Below are 19,793 nucleotides of genomic sequence, written 5' to 3'. Positions count from 1 at the left end.
GTCTCTATTCGCAATCTCATCGTAGTTTTTTTTTTTTTTAATCACATTTTGACATAGGGGACATGGGGATGCTTAGCTTTAGGAAACATTTAACCTGGTAGGTAGAGCAAGAAGAAACTTCATTTTATTTCGCTTCATGGATTATATTACACGAGCAAAAGAAGTTTATTTTATTTCTGAGTCTAGATTTAAAAACCAAAGTCTCTAATCTTCTTTCTGTAGCGCAGTCCAAGTCAACTTTTGGCTCCTTTTGTAGTATCGTTTCACCACGCCTTATGGGCCATATTTATTGTCACTTATCAACACACACGTACTCACACAGCCACACACTAGAATTAATTGAAAGACTGGTGCTATATTTTCTACTTATCTATTAAATGATGAAAGTAATATGTCCACTGCAGAAGTTTTAGGAACTATAGGAAAAAATAGAGGGACAAAACTCAAAGTCACCTAATTCTACAACCCAGCGATTAATATTCCAGCTTGTAGCCGCATCTATTTGGTTAAGTTTCATCTTAAGCCAATTTCGCTTTGTGTATCTTGAGCGTTTTCTCATATCCTTAAATATCTTTGACAACATTGTGTTATGTCGGTCTTAAGGATACATCATTATTTTACCAATCTCCTTTCGGGCATTTGAAGTTATTTGTAGTTTTTCTGTTATCTGTATCACAACAGTGACTGTTGTCTACATTTTGTGTGTGTGTGTGTGTGTGTGTGTGTGTGTGCCTCTCAGACTATTTTTTTTTTTGTCTTTTTGTCTTTTTAGGGCAGCTTCCTGTGGCATATGGAGGTTCCCAGGCTAGGGGTCGAATCGGAGCTGCAGCTGCCGGCCTACGCCAGAGTCACAGCAACGCAGGATCCGAGTCGTGTCTGCAACCTACACCACAGCTCACGGCAATGCCGGATCCTCAACCCACTGAGCGAGGCCAAGGATCGAACCCACAACCTCATGGTTCCTAGTCGGGTTCGTTAACCACTGCGCCACGACAGGAACTCCTGGACTATTTCCTTAAGGTATTCTTAGAAGTAGAGAGTGAAATTACTGGGTCATGAGGTTTGTATGACATAAGGCCTCTTGCTGCCTATTGCTAAATTGCTTTCTTTAAAGTTTGTACCAATGTACCCTTCTGTCAACAGGATATAAAGTGCCTTTTAATATACATTTGGCAACACTGAATAATTTCTGTATTCTTAATTGGCACTACTTTCGATGGGACCCCAGTGCATTGCTATCTGTTTTAGCAAATAAAAATTATTCCTGGCAGAAATGAAAGTGAGGATGTAATATTATAAACAGTGGCCCCAGATACCTTGAGAACCAGCAAAACAGGCCATGTTTTCGCTCTAAGAGTGTGTTTCTAAAAATGTATTTTTCCTTTCTCAAGCAGTTTATCGATCTCATCTTTATGCAGAGAAAAGTGCTAATGTTTTTCTCCTAAAATTATCGCTTCATTAAGTACTTACTGTTCATTACGTTAGTGCTTTCTCTTCGTGTATGTATTGCCTCATATCTTTAAAAACACAATGTAACTTCTGGCAAAAATTGCCCAAGTTTTTGGAAAGTTTTGATTGTTACACAGCAGTAGTTTCTGGTCAAGATCTCTTAAAGTAACATGCTTCTTTCAAATATAGTTCAGATCTTTAGTATTTTAATAAAAGCCTTATAAATTTGGAATCATTCATGTATTAACCCACTGCTTGAGTAAACTTGGGAGGAAGACATTTCGCAAATCCAGTTGATATTATGCAATCTATTTGTCCAAAATTAAAAAAAAATAAGTCTTGTAAGATTGTTGGTCCTGAGTCAAGAATTACCAGTGACATAAATTTTCATCTATTAAAAGTTTTTTCCTCCAGTGTTTGTTTACTAATAGTCAAGCTATGTGTTAGGTGGATCTTACAAATAGGATTTTTGATGTTTGTGACTTTTAAAAAATTCTTATTTAGGAGTTCCCGTCATGGCTCAGTGGTTAACCAATCTGACTAGGAACCATGAGGTGGCTGGGTTTGATCCCTGGTCTCGCTCAGTGGGTTAAGGATCCGGCGTTGCCGTGAGCTGTGGTGTAGGTCGCAGATGCGGCTTGGATCCTGCATTGTTGTGGATGTGGCGTAGGCCAGCAGCTACAGCTCCGATTAGACCCCTAGTCTGGGAACCTCCATGTGCCACGGGTGTAGCCCTGGAGAAGACAAAAAAAACCAAAAAAAACCAAAATTCTTTTTTTTTTTGCCTTTTTCTAGGGCCGCTCCTGCGGCATATGGAGGTTCCCAGGCCAGGGGTCCAATCGGAGCTGTAGCCGCTGGCCTACGCCACATCCACAACAATGCAGGATCCAAGCCGCATCTGCGACCTACACCACAGCTCACGGCAACGCCGGATCCTTAACCCACTGAGCGAGACCAGGGATCGAACCCAGCCACCTCATGGTTCCTAGTTGGATTTGTTAACCACTGCGCCACGACGGGAACTCCCCCAAATTCTTATTTATATGCAGTTGACCTATTGAGAGCTTTTAGAAAAAATGTGCTTTTCCCTCTTGATACTGTTGTTAATTTCATCTTAGGTAACCAAAAGGATAGGAGTAGTCCACTTTTTTTGTTGTTTTCTAGTATTCTTGCATTCATCTTAAGAGTGAAACTAATGAATACTGATTAAAAAGAGATTCTTCTTCTTTTTTTTTTGGTCTTTTGTCTCTTTTTAGGGCCGCACCTGGGGCATATGGAGGTTCCCAGGCTAGGGGTCTAAACAGAGCTGTTGCTGCTGGCCCACACCACAGCCATAGCAACACCAGATCCAAGCTGCATCTGAGACCTACACCACAGCTCACAGCAATGCTGGATCCTTAACCCACTGAGAAAGGCCAGGGATCGAACCTGCTGCCTCATGGTTCTTAGGTGGATTTGTTTCTGCTGTGCCAAGACACCTAGAAAGAGATTCTTTTTTTTTTTTTTTGGTCTTTTTGCCATTTTCTTGGGTCACTCTCGCGGCATATGGAGGTTCCCAGGCCAGGGCTTGAATCAGAGCTGTAGCCGCTGGTCTACACCAGAGCCACAGCGATGCGGGATCCGAGCCGCGTCTGCAACCTACACCATAGCTCACAGCAACGCCGGATCCTTAACCCACTGAGCGAGGCCAGGGATCGAACCCGCAACCTCATGGTTCCTAGTCGGATTCGTTAACCACTGAGTCACGATGGGAACTCCGAGATTCTTAATTTTTGTGTATAGAGAAGCACATAAGATGCTTTCCTAATGTTCTAGAAAATAGATGCTATTTTAGCTCCTGTGGTCATTCGGAGGGGAGAGGGAGAAGAGTTTCTTTTTAGAGACTAGTTCATCACTCTCATTTTAAAGCCTGTTTCAGCTCTGAAAGTCTATAGCTTTGTAAGTAAGGAGTGGAATTTATATGCGTGTAGTTTATCTTCCTATCCCTGGTGAAGTCTCTGGTATTTATAGGTTAGGTACTTGTTATTTTTACACACACACACACATACACACAATTTGTATATGTGTGATATATAAATTGTGTGTATGTACGTGTGAGTGTGTAATACATATACATATGTATGTACACACACATGCATTTTATAACTATACAAGTGGTAAAACTACGTGTGTGTGTATTTATATACATAATTTACCATATTGGTTATAGGAGGGAGAAATTATGTAACAGAATGGAGGATAACAGAATGGAAAAATCTTAGAGTTGAAGTATTTCCTTTAGCATTCAAACTAGACTCTGTCTCTGAGCTTGGGTAATGACAATGGGTGTAGGCTAAACAAACATTGCTTCAAAATTGAGAAAGTGAAACAAAGAACTTATCCCAGAATACCAAAGATTTAACTATGCAAAGAAATACTCATTGTCGTCATGGATGTACAATGTATATGTTCTTCCTGCACTGGAACAAATTTTTGAGTTAGGAGTAAAGTGAAGGATTTTCTGTTTAGCTAAAATTGATGATCATCATTCTAAAATATAATGGTAGTTTTTCTTATAAGTACTTTCACTAAATATCTGCTGAAGATGATAAAGTAAAAAAAAAAAAACACCTAGTTTAAAAATAGTTACAAATGAAGTGAAAGTTGATATTAATTGTGAAGAAAAAGTCACTTAGCGCCCCTTAATGTAAACATCCTACATGGTGTATATAATATGTTGGTGCAATACTATTAACTAAACTACACACTTTATTCAAATTTCATGTGTCTCTACTAACATTTTTTTTTTCCAGTCCAAGGTCTCATCCAGGAGCTCACGTTATATTTATTTATTTATTTATTGCTTTTTAGGGCCACGCCTACACCATAGGGAAGTTCCCAGGCTAGGGGTCGAATTGGAGCTACAGTTGCCAGCGTATACCACAGCCATAGCAACACAGGATCCAAGCCAGGTCTGTGACCTACACACAGCTCATGATAAAGCTGGATCCGTAACCCACTAAGCGAGGCCAGGGATCGAACCCTGTATCCTCATGGGTACCAGTTGGATATATTTCCACCGCGCCGCAATGGGAACTCCTCACGTTGTATTTAATTGTCATGTCTCCTTCGTCTTCTCCAGCCCACAACAGTTCCTCAGTCTTTTATGACCTTGACAACTTTGAAGGATTACCAGTTAATTTGTATTATGTTCCTAATTTGGGCTTATCTAATGTTTTTTCATGGTTAGGTTGAACTTATGCTATTTGAGCAAGAAGACCACAGAGGCTGTGCTGTGTCTTTGTCAAGTGCATTGTGTCAGGGGGCACATGATGTTGATGAGCCCTGTCACTCACCGTGGTAACCTAGAACGCCTGGCTAAACTGTGTTTGTCCACAATAAAGTTATATTTTTTTCTCTGTAATTAATAAATACTAATACTCATACTATATTATATTGTATTAATACACATTTAGAGGCAATACTTTGAGGCTATACACACACACACACACACACACACACACACACACACACACATATTCAATTTCACCTTTAAACTTTCACCTAACAGTATTAGCATCCATTGATAGATTTTACCTGCAGCAATTATTACTGTGGTGTTCTAATGGAGATTTTCTATTTCCTTTATTCCTTCCGCATTTGTTAATTAGAAATCTTCTGTAGGGAAGATTTCTCCCTTCTCTCTCCTTTATTTGTTTATTTGCCCAATCATTCGTTTGTATCAATATGGGCTTAAGGATATTTATTTTATTCTTTGGAATATAATCTAATACTATTATGTGTTTTGCTTAAATTGTTCCTGCTTTGATCATTGGGAGCACTTTTGAGTTGGCCCCTATGTCCTTTCAGTGTGTCTCTATCTTCTTGTTTTTCAAAGTACTTCCTTAGCTTTTGGCCCCAGAAGATACCAGAGCCAACTTGCAATTGTTTTCTGCCCTGGCTCTAGAACAACTGCTTCTCCAACGTCTCCTGGTTCCTTTTACTGGAGAAAGGTTATTGGAAACCCAAGATCTGGATGCTGAGTATGATCATTACAGTTGTGGTATCTCTGTTTTCAGACCTGAAAAACAGTTTTAATAACCTAAAATCTAAAATGGTCATACCCCTCTGGCCTACCAGTTTTGCAAGAAATATATCCGGCAGAAGGACTGGTATAAATATATAGTTAAGGATGTTCGTTGCTATATTTCTAATGATGAGAAATTAGAAAATCCAAAATATCCATCAAAAGGGAAGGTTGGTGAGACCTAATTTTGATATGGTCATACAGTGGAATACCACAGAACTGAGGTATTAAAATGCATTATGTTAGATCTGTGTGTTCTGGCACAGAAAGACTTACAAGACTCATTTTTTTTTACAAAGAAAAAAATAAAAAGTAAGTTGTAAACCTGTATGTACAGTATGATTCAATTTTTTAAAATTGTGTGTGTATGTATTAGAACATGCTTAGAAAAAAAGTCCTCAAGGGTATCCACACCACCATTAAAAGCTGTGTTTCTAGAGGATTGACTAAACAGGATGACTTTCTCTTTGTATTTGATAATTTGTAATGTTTGCTTTTTCAAGCAGCTTTATTGCAATATCACAAATAGTTTATAAAATACTTTCTGGTTTGGGTTATCTAACTTTTCCATGAAGCAGCATTTTAATCCATGACTAGTCTGTGACTAGTCTAGAGTCTGGAATTATCTCCATACTCTTTACACTGTCCATGATAGATTTTGGGTAGTTTTACATAGGTTATACTGTTTCTTTAATGTTTAATGTTTATTTACGAAGCAAGTGACCCACGATCTTAGGAACATTTAAAGCTCCTGGACCACTCATAATCAAGTATATTCTTAAGGGGGAAAGAAAGTACTCTGCTATAGCTTAAGATTCTGATCAGTACTCTCCAGTAATTTGACTAGCTTACGACATTCATATAGGCCTGTTTTTGCCCCCCCCCCACCCCTGCACATGTGGCACATGGAAGTTCCCAGGGTAGGGATTGAATCCGAACCACAGCTGCAACCTACGCCAAAGGTGTGGCAATGCCAGATCCTTAATCCATTGCACCATAGCGGGAACTTATAGGTCTGTTTTAAATGAGTCATTTTCTTATTTCTTTAGGATTTTTAAAAATTAAAAAAAATTTTTTTTTGCTTTTTAGGGCAACACTCACAGCATATGGAGGTTCCCAGGCTAGGGGTCGAATCAGAGATACAGCTGCCGGCCTACACCATAGCCACAGCAACACAGGATCCGAGCTGCACCTGCGACCTACACCACAGCTCACGGCAATGCCGGATCCCCAACCCACTGAACGAGGCCAGGGGTCGAACCCGCAACCTCATGGTTCCTAGTTGGATTTGTTTCCACCGTGGCACAACAGAAACTCCTAAAAATTAATTTTTAAGTAAATGGCTTATTTATGGAAACTTTGGAAGATACTAAATCAAAGAATACAAAAACATATAAAATACTAAAGCATGTAAAATTCACTTATAATTGTACCACACAACAATAACGAGCATTATTTGGTGCATATCTTGCTAATTTTTCTATGAATATGTACCCACTCAAATATATGTGTATACAATAGAGGCATACATTACTGTTTTATACCCATGTTATTTTTTGATTTCAACATTTCCAATCTTTGAACTATCATCTGTCTAGCATGGCAGTTTTTCTCCACTAGTTCTTGTCAGTGTATGTATATATCTAGAGACCTATAAAAGACTATTACTTAGGGGACTGTTTCGTAAGGAACTTTCCAAAATTTGCTTTTAGATTTGGATGTAACGTGCTTAGGACTCTGTTACTATTTCCCTCTCTTAATATAAAAGATGGCACAAATGAACTATCTGTAGAATAGAATCAGACTCACAGACATGGAGAACAGACTTGTGATTGCCGAAGGGGAGGGAGTGGGATGGACTGGGAGCATGGGGTTGGTAGATGCAAACTATTCCATTTAGAATGGATAAGCCATGAGGTCCTGCTGTACAGCATAGGGACCTATATCCAGTCTCTTGGGATAGACCGTGATGGAAGATAATATGAGAAAAAGAATGGTATTTATGTATGACTGGGGCACTTTATTGTACAGCGGAAATCGACACAATACTATAAATCAACTATACTTGAATCAAAAAATTAAAAATCTATTTTGCTGTCTAAAACATATTTCCCACTCTTTTCCAAAACATTCTTTTAAACTTATTAAGATTGGTCTTTGAGACATTAAGTATAGGAGGAGGATTCATCATGCCTGAAACATTTCCAAACGTTGCTGTCACATTTTTAGTATTGATTTGACCTCTAGAAAAATGTTTCTAAAATATTGGTTAGCAGACGAATTCATTTGCAGTGAGGGCAGAAATGAAACACATTGATGGTTTGTTTTGAAGTCTGTCCCAAAACATGAGGTTGAACAACACTGCCTTGTATTTGTATTGCTTCTCCTTTAATCACTCTCTTGTTAGCTGCTCGGATACTGTTTTGCTCCCTGGTTTTTGGTGAGTAAGGGTTTCTCAGTGCCGCCTCATTCCCTAATTGAGAGATGATAAGCTGGAGATGCTGTATTATCCCTTTTTTTTTTTTTTTTCAGGCCTTCAGGTGATTATTAAGTGGAAACAAACCATGTTATGTGCTTCAGTCTGTTTAAAAATTTGCTATGCTAAGGATTTCCAGCTTCCTTATGTTGCAAAAGCTTGCATATCCATGAAAGTGAAAAATATGACTAGAATTTGCATTATAATTTTAGCCAGATCATCCCTATTCCTGATCATCTGCACATAGAACCTGCATGGTGATAATCTGCTTAGTTTTTTTATATCACATTATTTCTTCAATTTATTTTCATAGAATGACTTTAAGAGGAGGATGCTATTTTATCGGGAGGGGGCCAGGAAAAGAGGTGCGTGCAGGGCCAGTTTTTGCTGTTGCGTAGCGAAACTTAATTAGGCTAGGTTAGGAAATGTGATTTGGGTATGTTTTATCTACTGGGCAGCTGTTGCTTGCTTGCTTTTTTATGATGAAAGAAATGGCCTTTAAGGTTATAGGCACTGAGAAAAATTATGTCTGTCTTTTGTATTAAAGAATAACCGAGAGTTGCTTTGTCCTGCCCAGTCGATTGAGGGCTCTGAGACTGGAAATGAGACAAACATTGGTGCTGGGGCTCTCATCCAGTCGAGAGAGCCCTCACACGCTTCGAATTATCCGCTACAACATCTCCCTCCTTAGGACCAATGACCAAGCCTCAAGTCTCCTTTGCAAACATTCACTGGTGAAATTATTTGTCAAATTATGCAAACCACTGGATAGTTTTGTATCCCCTCCCCACCACCTATAGATAGTTACATGATGTCATAGAAGGTTGGTTTTTGTTTGTTAGTTATCTGGATTAATCTGTGGGGGAAATACATACATTTGCTTAAGAAATAGGAAGTGTTTCTTCCCCAGCATTCTCTTTTTGAGCTCTCAGGACTTTTCCTTTAATATGTACATGCAGGGAGTTCCCGTTGTGGCTCAGTGGTAATGAACCCGACTAGTATCCATGAGGATGCAGGTTTGATTCCTGGCCTCGTTCAGTGGGTTAAGGATCCGGTGTTGCCATGAGCTGTGGTGTAGGTCACAGACGCTGCTCACATCCTGAGTTGCTGTGGCTGTGGCGTAGGCTGGAAGCTGCAGCTCCAATTTGACCCCTAGCCTGGGAACTTCCCTATGTTGTGGGTGCGGCCCTAAAAAAAAAAAAAAATGCACATGCAAAGTTTTCTCCTCTTGGTGTTAATAGCAAATGCTAGCCTTCAGAGGAAAAAGGAGAAAATGTTAAATAGCTGCGCCTTCTGTTTATAAATAATCTTTTTTTGTTGTTTATAAATAATCTTAACCACTTGTATTCACATAGGTACTGATACTGTAGCCAACATCCCTCCCCCCAAAGTAGATTATGGATATTAACTTCACGAAACAAGAGACATACTGAGTTCATGATAGGTCTGGGTATAAACCATTCTTTCCTTCATCCTTTTAGTGGTAGCAAAGGAGAAAATTAACTGAGTTAATACTGGCTAGTTTGTGTGGTGATATGGATGTTTGTTTTATAACTTCCATTGGGGTGTCTAGATTTAAAAATTTTTTGAATGTTATTCTCATAATCAATATGCAAATAGTACTGAGTACTACTGGATGGATATAAAATTGAAGCATAATATCATGCCCAGGGATGTTGAAATGTAAGTAAACAGTATCGAATTACTGAAGGGGCTTATTTTAGTGTTTTGAGTATTCAGATGGTAGTTTTTTTCCTGCATTGTCCAAAATAGGTACTGAACCTTCCATAGTGTATAGATCTTAAAGAACATCACAAGACTGATGAAAAATACCTCTCATTTCTCCTTAAACCAGTGGCTGTATTCAAGTTTGGAAAGAGCTTTGCATTGTTTAAAGGAAATTATTCATTTTTTGGTTTTCATGCGAAAATGGCTGGGTTCCTGCAGGCATGGAGGGCAGGGATGACTAGTCAGTCTCGTTGGCTCGTCTCCTGTAGTCAGACTTTGTCTCCGAACTTGGCTCCTCTCCTGACTGTGGGAGACTTAAGAAGGACAAATGAAACCATTAAGATCACGACTCCTGCTACTTGTCATTTTTAAAAGTTTTAATTATATATTTTTATTGAGCTATGATCAATACGTAACGTTGTATAAGCTTAAGGCACACAATGGGTTGATTTGGTATATTTTTGTATTTTACAGATTACCACCTTAGCATTAGCTAACACCTCTATCATGTCACCTAACTATCATGTCTGTCTTGTGCTGAGAACATTTAAGACCTAATCTTTTAGTGATTCTCAAGTGTACAACCCAGTGTTGTTGACCGTAATTACTACGCTGTGCATTAGATCCCCAGAACTTATTCATCTTCTGGGTGGAACCTTGAACCCTTTAACAACATCTCCCCAATTCCTCTACCACCCCAACCAGTCTCTGGCAACCAGCATTCTACTCTCTGTTTCTTTAAGTTCAGCTTTTTTGGATTCCACATATAAGTGATATCACACCCTATTTGTCTTTCTTTATCTGGCTTATCTCACTAACTGTAATGCTCTCAGGGTCCATCCAGGCTGTTGCAGAGAGCAGAATTTCCTTCTTTCTCGTGGCCAAGTATGCGCCACTGGATATATACATCACATCGTCTTCATCCAGTCGCTCCTTGGCAGACACTTAGGCTGTTTTCATGTCTTGACTATTGCGAATAGTGCTTCAATAAACATACAAGTGCATTGAAGAGATCTTTAATATCCTGTTTCATTACCTTTGCATGTATAAGCAGAAGTGGGAGCGGGATTGCTGGATCCTATGATAGTTCTATTTTTAATTTTTTTTGAGGAACCGCCATGCTATGTTTTATAGTGGCCCTACCAACTTATATTCCCACCAACAGTGTGGGAGGGCTCCCTTTTCTCCACATCCTCACCAACACTTGTTATCTCTTGTCTTTTTGATGACAGCCATTCTAACAGGTGTGAGGTACTGTCTCATTGTGGTTCTGACTTGCATTTCCCTGATGATTAGTGATATCGGGCACCTTTTCATGTACCTTTTGGCCATCTGTATGTCTCCTTTGGAAAAGTGTCTACTCAGCCTTCTGCTTATTTATTTATTTATTTATTTATTTATTTATTTATTTATTTTGCTTTTTAGGGCCGCACTTGCAGCATATGGAGGTTCCCGGGGTTAGGGGTCGAATTGGAGCTGTAGCCACCGGCCTACGCCACAGCCCCAGCAATGCAGGACCTGAGCCGCATCTGCGACCTACACCACAGCTCATGGCAATGCCGAATCCTTAACCCACTGAGCAAGGCTAGGGGTTGAACCTGCAACCTCATGGTTCCTAGTTGGTTTCGTTTCCACTGCACCACGACGGGTACTCCGAAAGTTTCTTTTTAAAGATCTGTTCTCATGTCACTGTACCCATACATGTTGTCTTTTATTGCAGATTGAAAGCACGAACAATAGACAGGTTCTTCTTAAGAGAAAAAGAAGAAATCTGTAAGTATTTGTCCTTTAAAAATTCTAAATTTGTAATCTTGTCCGCTTTTGGAGAAAATTAAGTGACCAAACTCATAGTCATCTTTCCTCTTTATTTTGGAAAAACCCTGCCAATATTTATGTTTGTGTTAAAAAGGCAATATTTGGGAAATTAAAATAGGAAAACCTTTTGCTCTGTGCAGCTTCTAAAATTTAAACCATCTGTCACTCATTTATGAAAGGGGAAGTGATAATTCAAATCTCAATACAGTCTTTTCCTTTTGAGTATCATCAAAAATGGAGTCACAGGTTGGAGTTTCAGTTCTGACTATGGAGGCGTATAGGCTGTGGGTTTTTGACAAACTATTTAGCTTCCCTTTGCCTCTATTTCCTCATCTGTAAACATGAGCTTAGTAGGAAGTGTCCAGGGAACAGATGGAGTTTAATCTGTAGTAGTGTCTACTTTCTCCAATAAATTGAAGCTTATTCTAGGTACTATTTCTCAAACTGATTTAAAGATATTTCTGATCTTCCAAAATCTAAGCATTATAGTACTGTCCTTCACTGAGGCACCTACTCTAGACCATAATATAGAAGGAAAGGATGTAACAGGGCACCTAAAATTAGAATTTTAGTGTTTGAGCCTTAGCTCTTGAAAATTGCCTAGTCCAGGGGTTCCCAAACATTGACTTTGAGACCCGTACCCTGGCCAGTGAAGAGTTTTTACTGGCCTGTGCTGAAGTGAGGAAAATAAGGACTGTAGGCCATGTTTTTTTTGTCTTTTTTTGTCTTTTGTTGTTGTAGTTATTGTTGTTGTTGTTGCTATTTCTTGGGCCGCTCCCGAGGCATATGGAGGTTCCCAGACTAGGGGTCGAATCAGAGCTGTAGCCGCCAGCCTACACCAGAGCCACAGCAACGCGGGATCCGAGCCGCGTCTGCAACCTACACCACAGCTCACGGCAACGCCGGATCGTTAACCCACTGAGCAAGGGCAGGGACCGAACCTGCAACCTCATGGTTCCTAGTCGGATTCATTAACCACTGCGCCACGACGGGAACTCCGGCCATGGTATTTTTTAAAGCTCAACTTTTTTCCATTTAAAGAATTGCTTCTTATTATAAGATATATACTTCTAATTTTGGGGAATTTGACATGTTCTATATTTTATGAAATGATAGTGGTAGTAAATGATAGGTTTGGGGGATTTTTTTTTTCTTTTTATGGCCACACCTCCAGCATATGGAAGTTTCCGGGCTAGGGGTCAAATCGGAGCTGCAGCTGCCGGCCTACACCACAGGCACAGCAACGCATATTCTGAGCCGCATCTGTAACCTACACCACAGCTCACAGCAATGCTGGATCCTGAACTCACTGAGTGAGGCCAGGGGTTGAACCCACATCCTCATGGATACTAGGGTCCTTAACCTGCTGAACTACAATGGGAACTCCTGTTTTTTGTTTTTAATGTCTATACCTGGCAAAACAATTGGCAGCTGTGTCATTGCCCTCACTGTCCTTCATTTTTAAAACTTTTACTGCTCCATGATATCTTACAATCTGAATCCAACTTTCTCATTTTACAGATGAGGAAACAACCAAGAGGTTATTTAATTTATTCCAGGTCCTACAGCTCAGCAAGCTGCTGAACCAGGACTAAAACCCTGTATAGAATGCTGCCTCTCTTGTATTTCTGGTCTTCCAAGGATTGCTTTCATTATAATAGGTTATGAAATTGAAACAGTCTAGTAGTTCTTATATGCTAATGAATATTTTTGAATTCCAAGTATAAAGAAATTCAAAAAGACTCAATGTTCTTATATGGCCAAGTGCTAAAGTCTACTGATTAGCCTGCATCAGAAAAATCTTAAACATGACCAAAGGCTTTAATCAACAGACCAGAATTAGCGCTCTTTCTCTGTCTCTCATACACACACACACACACACACCCCCTACACAGATAGATAAAAATTTACAGTAATTGGCCCTCAGCCCATCTAGATGTGTGAGAGAAAAAAACCACCAAGGTGGAAGATTAGGAATTGCCAAAAGCATTAGTGAGAGCATCTGGCCAGTTGTGTATGTACAGGAGTTTACAGATGCTTAGGAGATTCCTCTTCAGTTAGCATAGCTCTGCCTTGGCCTTGGCTATCCCAGAAATACACTTCAAACCTAATCCCTTTATCTCCCTTGCTTCACTCACATTTGTGAAGCATGCATGGGCCAGGTAAACAGATGAACGTGGAGAGAGAACAGAATGGAAAGTATTCCCCTTGCCTAACACGGAGACATTAACTATAGAGTCCTTTTCCGTGGCTTCTTGTAATTGGTCACGTGTGGCTTCCTTCTTTAGTTAAGAGTCCTTCAATTTCTCAAATGTCAGGCACACCCAAAAGGAAATGCTAAGAATAAAAACACAATCTGAATTTTCTGCTGTCCTTGGAATATCTGTGCCTTTCTCTTCTTTACTAACACAAATAATTTAAGAGTTGACGGAATGGCTGTAAGAGTTCAGTCTTCCACAGAGTTATCAGCCTTTGCGTTCTCTTATTTGTCTCAGTTATAAAGTATATTTAATACTAAAGAGCAGAGTGAGGTTGTTTTGTTTTGTTTCCTACCACAATGCAATTTCACATTATGGTGGCCAGGTAGCTGAATGCTAGTGACTGATTTGGCCATTTTGTAAAAAATGGTTTAAGACTACATTGTCCTATAATTTTTAACCGTGTGAAGTACAGGGAAATAACGTTAACAAAGAACTAACCTATTAGGCTGGCCCCACCTCCAGCTAATGCGGAGGATAGGTCACATGGCAAAAAACTATGTGTTGCAAAATTCTCCCTGGAACACAAAGACATTCCTGTGGGAAGTATCACTGCTGATTTCAGATTTTTTTTTTTTTGTCTTTTGTCTTTTTAGGGCCACACCCAAGGCATATGGAGGTTCCCAGGCAAGGGGTTGAGTTGGAGCTACAAAGGCAGGCCTGCGCCACAGCCACAGCAACGCCAGATCCAAGCTGAGTCTGCGACCTACACCACAGCTCACAGCAACACTGGGTCCTCAACCCACGGGGAGAGGCCAGGGATCAAACCCGTATCTTCATGGATACTAGTCGGGTTCATTAACCAATGAACCATGACGGGAACTCTGGATTATTTTTTTTTTTGAACCGGTGCTCATGGTTGGTAGCCTGTAGTTGTATTGTTTTATTATAAGAAGAAGATTAGATAAGATAAGATGGTAGGAGATAGATGCATAATAAATAGGTTAGGTGACAGGAGATGGGGTCTGTGTATTTCTCATTCAGATGAAACACATTTATAGCTGTGAGCTAATTTGAAAGTTTAGCTCAGAATCACTTGGTTTTGATTAAGTTCTGTTAAGATCATAGAGAAGGAAGACATTACAGACAAAATTTAAGTCTACACCTTGCATAGCAGCGGGGTTTTGTATACAGGGTCCTGCAGCAGACCCTCTCTGGCAGCAGCTGCAAGATATTGGAATTGTCATTGTCATTATCATTGTGCTGTCTGCTCCCTTTCTACAGCACTGAACCCTTTATATTCCTCCCCAAATATATGCTCCTAGGACTTAGTTTTTCTCCCCCTTTACATGACGTCTGATCAAATTGGATTGTAACATGCTGCTTTGTCAGGTGGTGCCACCTCTAACATGATTTATCTTCAAAAATTCCTTACACGTAGGCTTTGGGTTAAATGATACCCAACCCACTCCTGACTTGAGAAAGCTACATGTTTTAAAATGAAGTGTGTTGCGATCACTTAAAACGAAGAATAGATACGTAATTAAGCGCAACGTGTGTGAAGTGTGTAGGCGCAACATTGGCTCCTAGATCTCATTTCAACATATATAGATAGGATCCCAATTATACTATGCTATGACCTAGAAAAAAAGCATTATCTGATGCATACTGGGGATGTTCTTGGCTTATGGGAGGGAACGTTTGCTAGAGCCTGAAAGGGCATCTTCAGCATGGCAGCTTTTTCTTTGCTGGGGAAAGCCGGGAAGAGACTAGCAGGATGGCGACTTCAGGAGTTAATATCTCTCCAGGTGATGAAGGAAACAGTGCAGTGTGTGTGTGTGTGTGTGTGTGGGGGGAATAGTGCACCTATGTGTTCACCCTTGGTGTTTGTTTCTGTTTGTTCTTAGAGTTCAAATGCATTTATTACAATTACTGTATGCCGGCTTTAAAGTTTGACTGTATTTCATATCGATTAGTTACTAGCTTTGAGTCAGATGAGACTTGCAAGGGGCAGATGGATCTATATTTCACATGATTATTCTGTCCTGTTGATGGAGAGCAAACTACTTTTAATGCTTACTTTTAATGCCTTTTATTTTCTTAAAATATTAACATTTTATGAAAATATAAAGTTCCTTATATTGTACTATAGATCCAAAGTTTGACTTCATTAAGCAAATGCAGCCCTTTTTTGAACACGTATGTGAGCTTTCTCCTATATATTTTAAAATCATTTGGAGCTTTTTAATAGTGTGTGAAAGAAAATAGGATTTTTTTCTTTTTTAAAAAAAGCACTCCAGCCCTTTACAGAAGGGCTGTAATATCTACGCAGAAATATGATCTTTTAGGAGTTCCTGTCGTAGCTCAGCAGTAACGAACCCAACTAATAGCCATGAGGATGCGGGTCTGAGCCCTGGCTTTGCTCAGGGGGTTAGGGATCCGGCATTGCCATGAGCTGTGGTGTGAGCTGCAGATGATGTGGCTCGGATCCCAAGTTGCTGTGGCTGTGGTGTAGACTGGCAGCTGCAGCTCTGATTCAACCCCCTAGCCCGGGAATCTCCATATGCTGCAAGTGCAGCCCTAAAAATCAACAACAACAACAACAAAACAAAAAAAAAAAGAAAAAAGAAAAGATCTTTTAAAGTGCAGAGGTATGCTTCTCTGTTTAATCTCTTAGAATTTTTATAATTGCTTTTTTAGTGGATACAGCTTATCCTTTTCAGAAGGCAAATTACATCTTTATGTGGTATTTAAATTACCTTTAAGTGGTATGTGATTTGAAAGTGTGATTTCTTCAAGTGACATAGTTAATCACTGATTATCAAATTGATATTTTTTACATTTTAATGAGGTGTTATATCAAGGACAGATGATGTTCATTTGTCCCTACCACGTGTTTCAACTTAGTGGATGCATGGATACTTGCTTGGTTTAGTCCATTTTCTAAATCTTTTTAAGAAAAGGTGTTGGCATTAATTAACTTCAGTTTGTTTTTCTCTTTAATCCTTAAATGGGTGTTGTGTCACAATCTTCTGGGAGAGATGATTTCTTCTTTTAAATTCAGACTTTAATCAGTATGTAGTGTTTGTTTACTTTATGTAGTAACTAATGCTTTTTTTGCGTTTAACCTAACTATCTCAGAGTGTTTGAAGTAACTGGACTGAAATACTTAACATTCAACCTGCCTTCAAGACAAAAAAAAAAAAAAAAAAAGTAAAATTGCAGCTGATTTTCACTTAAACTTCTAGGACTTACTAGATTCCTAAAGGGCTTTTTTTTTTTTCCTCTATAAAAATACCTTAGGCTGTAGGACAGATCATTGCTCAAAGTGTCAACAGGATTCTTCATACACAAAGTTTGCCACTCTCACCATTTAGATTATATCACTCTGACCAAGGTTACAGACAATAGGGCTTAAAGCATGGATTTTTAAATCAGCTAGACCTGGGTCAAAATCCCTACGTAGCTGTGTTACCTTGGGCAAAGAATCTCTCTGAACCTGTTATATCATCGGTTATGTTATCAGGAGTTTTCTGAAGGGTTAAATGCAATAATGTGCCTAAAGGGCTAAGCACAGTGACTAGCCCAGAGCACATGCTCAGTAGTGGTTATTAACCTGACTCCCATAAGGAATCTGGGCATCAACAGGAATGATTAGCTATTCCCCGACTGAAGCCGATGCCCTGCCCTTTTCCAGCTGAAATACAAGTGCACCACTTGATTTCAAGGAAGCTCAAACTCAGGGTTTATGTCCTGCTAATGGTGTGACAGCAGCATCCCTCTTCATACGTGGCCGGACAGCACACCTCTGTGGAAGGCATCACGAAGAGGCACTTAGTACAAATTCTCTAACCTTCAGGCTTTTCTAACACCAGTCTTTTCCCTCTGTGCAGCAGGCAGTTTTTCCAGTTTTGTATTTTCTATCAAGCCATTGACAGCATGTTCAAATTGAATCACCAGGGATTTTAAGAATATACCATTTCCCAGAGTGTTGGGGTGAACAAAGGATGTTTTAAAAAGATGACGGGCATTGGTTGTCTTCAGGCTATTGCACTTAACATCCCTTTTTACTTCCTAGTTTCAGAGCAATGGCCATGTCCATTCTCATTTCAGGCAACAAGTTTCTTGAACAACTAACACACGGAGATACTGTTGTAGGACGATTCAGCAGCAAACAGGAAACTCTCTGCCTTATGGAGCTTTTATGTTCTGATGGGGATCTTGATGACCAACACAAAAAATAAAGCCTATGACATAGTAGTGGTAAGGGCCAAGGAGAAAAATAAAGCGAGAAAAGGATGGGAAGCCCCGGAGGGGTCGGGTGGGGGTGTGATTTTTAGAGTGCCTGGAGAAGGTCTCCCTGAGAAGATGACAGTTGAGTAAAGAAAAAAGGAGGTGAGAGAATAAGCTATGCAGATAGATATCTCAGAAGGATGTTCAGGGCAGAGCAGATAGCATGCACAAGGGCCTTGAGGCAGTGTTGTGCTTGGTATGTTCCAGAAACAGCAAAGAGCAAGAAGAAGTGCAACACAATGAGCCAGGGGAAAGTGTCAGATATAAAGTGGGAAACCTAAGATCCTATGTCATAGGTTGGAGTGAGGAGCAACTTTTCTTCTGAATGGGTCTTATGGGAATTCTTTGAAAGGGTCTGAGCAGAGGCATGGCATGATCTGTCTTCCCCTTCAGCTCGAGCTCTCTGGCTGCTGACTTTAGAGTTTATTATAAAGGTGGAAACAGGGAGATCAAGGTGGCTATTGCATTTATCCAGGGGAAAGATGACAGCGGCTTGAGCCAGGATGGTGGCAGTGGAAGTGGTGCGCAGTAGTGGAATTTGATATCTGTTTTGTAAGTCGAGCTGGTAGGATTTGCTGCCAGATGGAGTGTGGCATGTGGGCAGAAGAGAGAGGAGCAAAAAGTGCACCTGATCGAAGATTTTTGGTTCAAGCAACTGGAAGTACAGAGACGGGCAAGACTGGGTGGGATGGGTTTGTGTACTTCTTTATATTACCAGGAATAATTTTTTTTTTTAAGAGCCGCACATGCAGCATAGAGAGGTTCACCAGGCTAGGGGTCGATCAGCGCTGTAGCTGCCGGCCTACACCACAGCCACAGCAATGCGGGATCTGAGCGATATCTGCGACCTACACCACCGTTCACGGCAATACCAGATCCTTAACCCACTGAGCAAGGCCAGGGATCGAACCTGTATCTTCATGGATACTAGTCAGGTTCGTTACCACTGAGCCACAACAGGAACTCCAGGAAGGAATTATTTTTAAAAATTGTGTGTGTAGATAGACTATCATCTGTGACTATCCTTTAAGGTTTATAATGGGGCATTATAAAATACTGTTCATAAGAAAGAGATGTTGGGTTTGATAGGGTTGAGAACTATTGGTCTGTGCTCTATACTTAGATGCTGAGATGTTTTAAAATGATGGTATAATCAAGGATCTGAATGATTGGCAGACATTTCAAGTGATGTGGAAAATCAGAAAAAGGAAAGATTATCATGGATTTAGGTGGTCATGGAATGTCTGATGGAGAAGAGGGTCATTAGAGGGGATCTTGCCTATTGAGACTCAGGCAGTATGGGAGACACTTGACGTACCTTATCTTAAAAAAATGAATGACCAGACTTGTCAGACTGAGAAAAACAATTTCTACGTGTAGTAAACCATAAAATGTAAAGTCAAAAGGGCCCCAGGGAATCATCTAGGCCAGAAAATCTTAGTGTAAGGATGGTCTTACCCTTTGGCCTTCATGGATGGATTCGAGGGAACTCGTGAATACCTTGAATTTGTGTCTATCATTTGCATATTTTTCTGAGGGCAACTGGGTTCAGGGTTCTCACTGGATTCCCAAAGGGGCCCATCACCTCTAGGAAGTTCACGGCTACCGACTGATCTAGTCAGACCATAAACTCAGAAGGATGGTTTTGCTCAAGGCTACACAGCCAGCTAGTGAGAGATATGGGGTCTGAAACCCGGGTCTTTTCATTGTAACTTATCGCTTATTTCACCACACTCAGTCGAAGGGCATACACAAAAGCAGAGGCAGG

General features: G+C 40.1%; 1 protein-coding gene across 3 annotated transcripts in view; it reads left to right on the top strand.

Moving 5' to 3' along the window:
• The window catches only part of ACSL4 (acyl-CoA synthetase long chain family member 4), a 75,818-nt gene that overhangs the window by 20,267 nt on the left and 35,758 nt on the right, over window positions 1-19,793 (top strand). For all 3 annotated transcript variants that reach the window (XM_047764006.1, XM_047764005.1, XM_047764004.1), the window contains exon 2: window positions 11,440-11,492. The gene's annotated coding sequence lies outside the window, so the exon portion shown is untranslated. The remainder of the gene's footprint in view (window positions 1-11,439; window positions 11,493-19,793) is intronic.

This window comes from Phacochoerus africanus, chromosome X, assembly GCF_016906955.1.
Source record: "Phacochoerus africanus isolate WHEZ1 chromosome X, ROS_Pafr_v1, whole genome shotgun sequence".
Taxonomy (NCBI): Eukaryota; Metazoa; Chordata; class Mammalia; order Artiodactyla; family Suidae; genus Phacochoerus; species Phacochoerus africanus.
The sequence above is the reverse complement of the archived record's forward strand: the minus strand, read 5'-3'. Positions and strand labels throughout refer to the sequence as shown.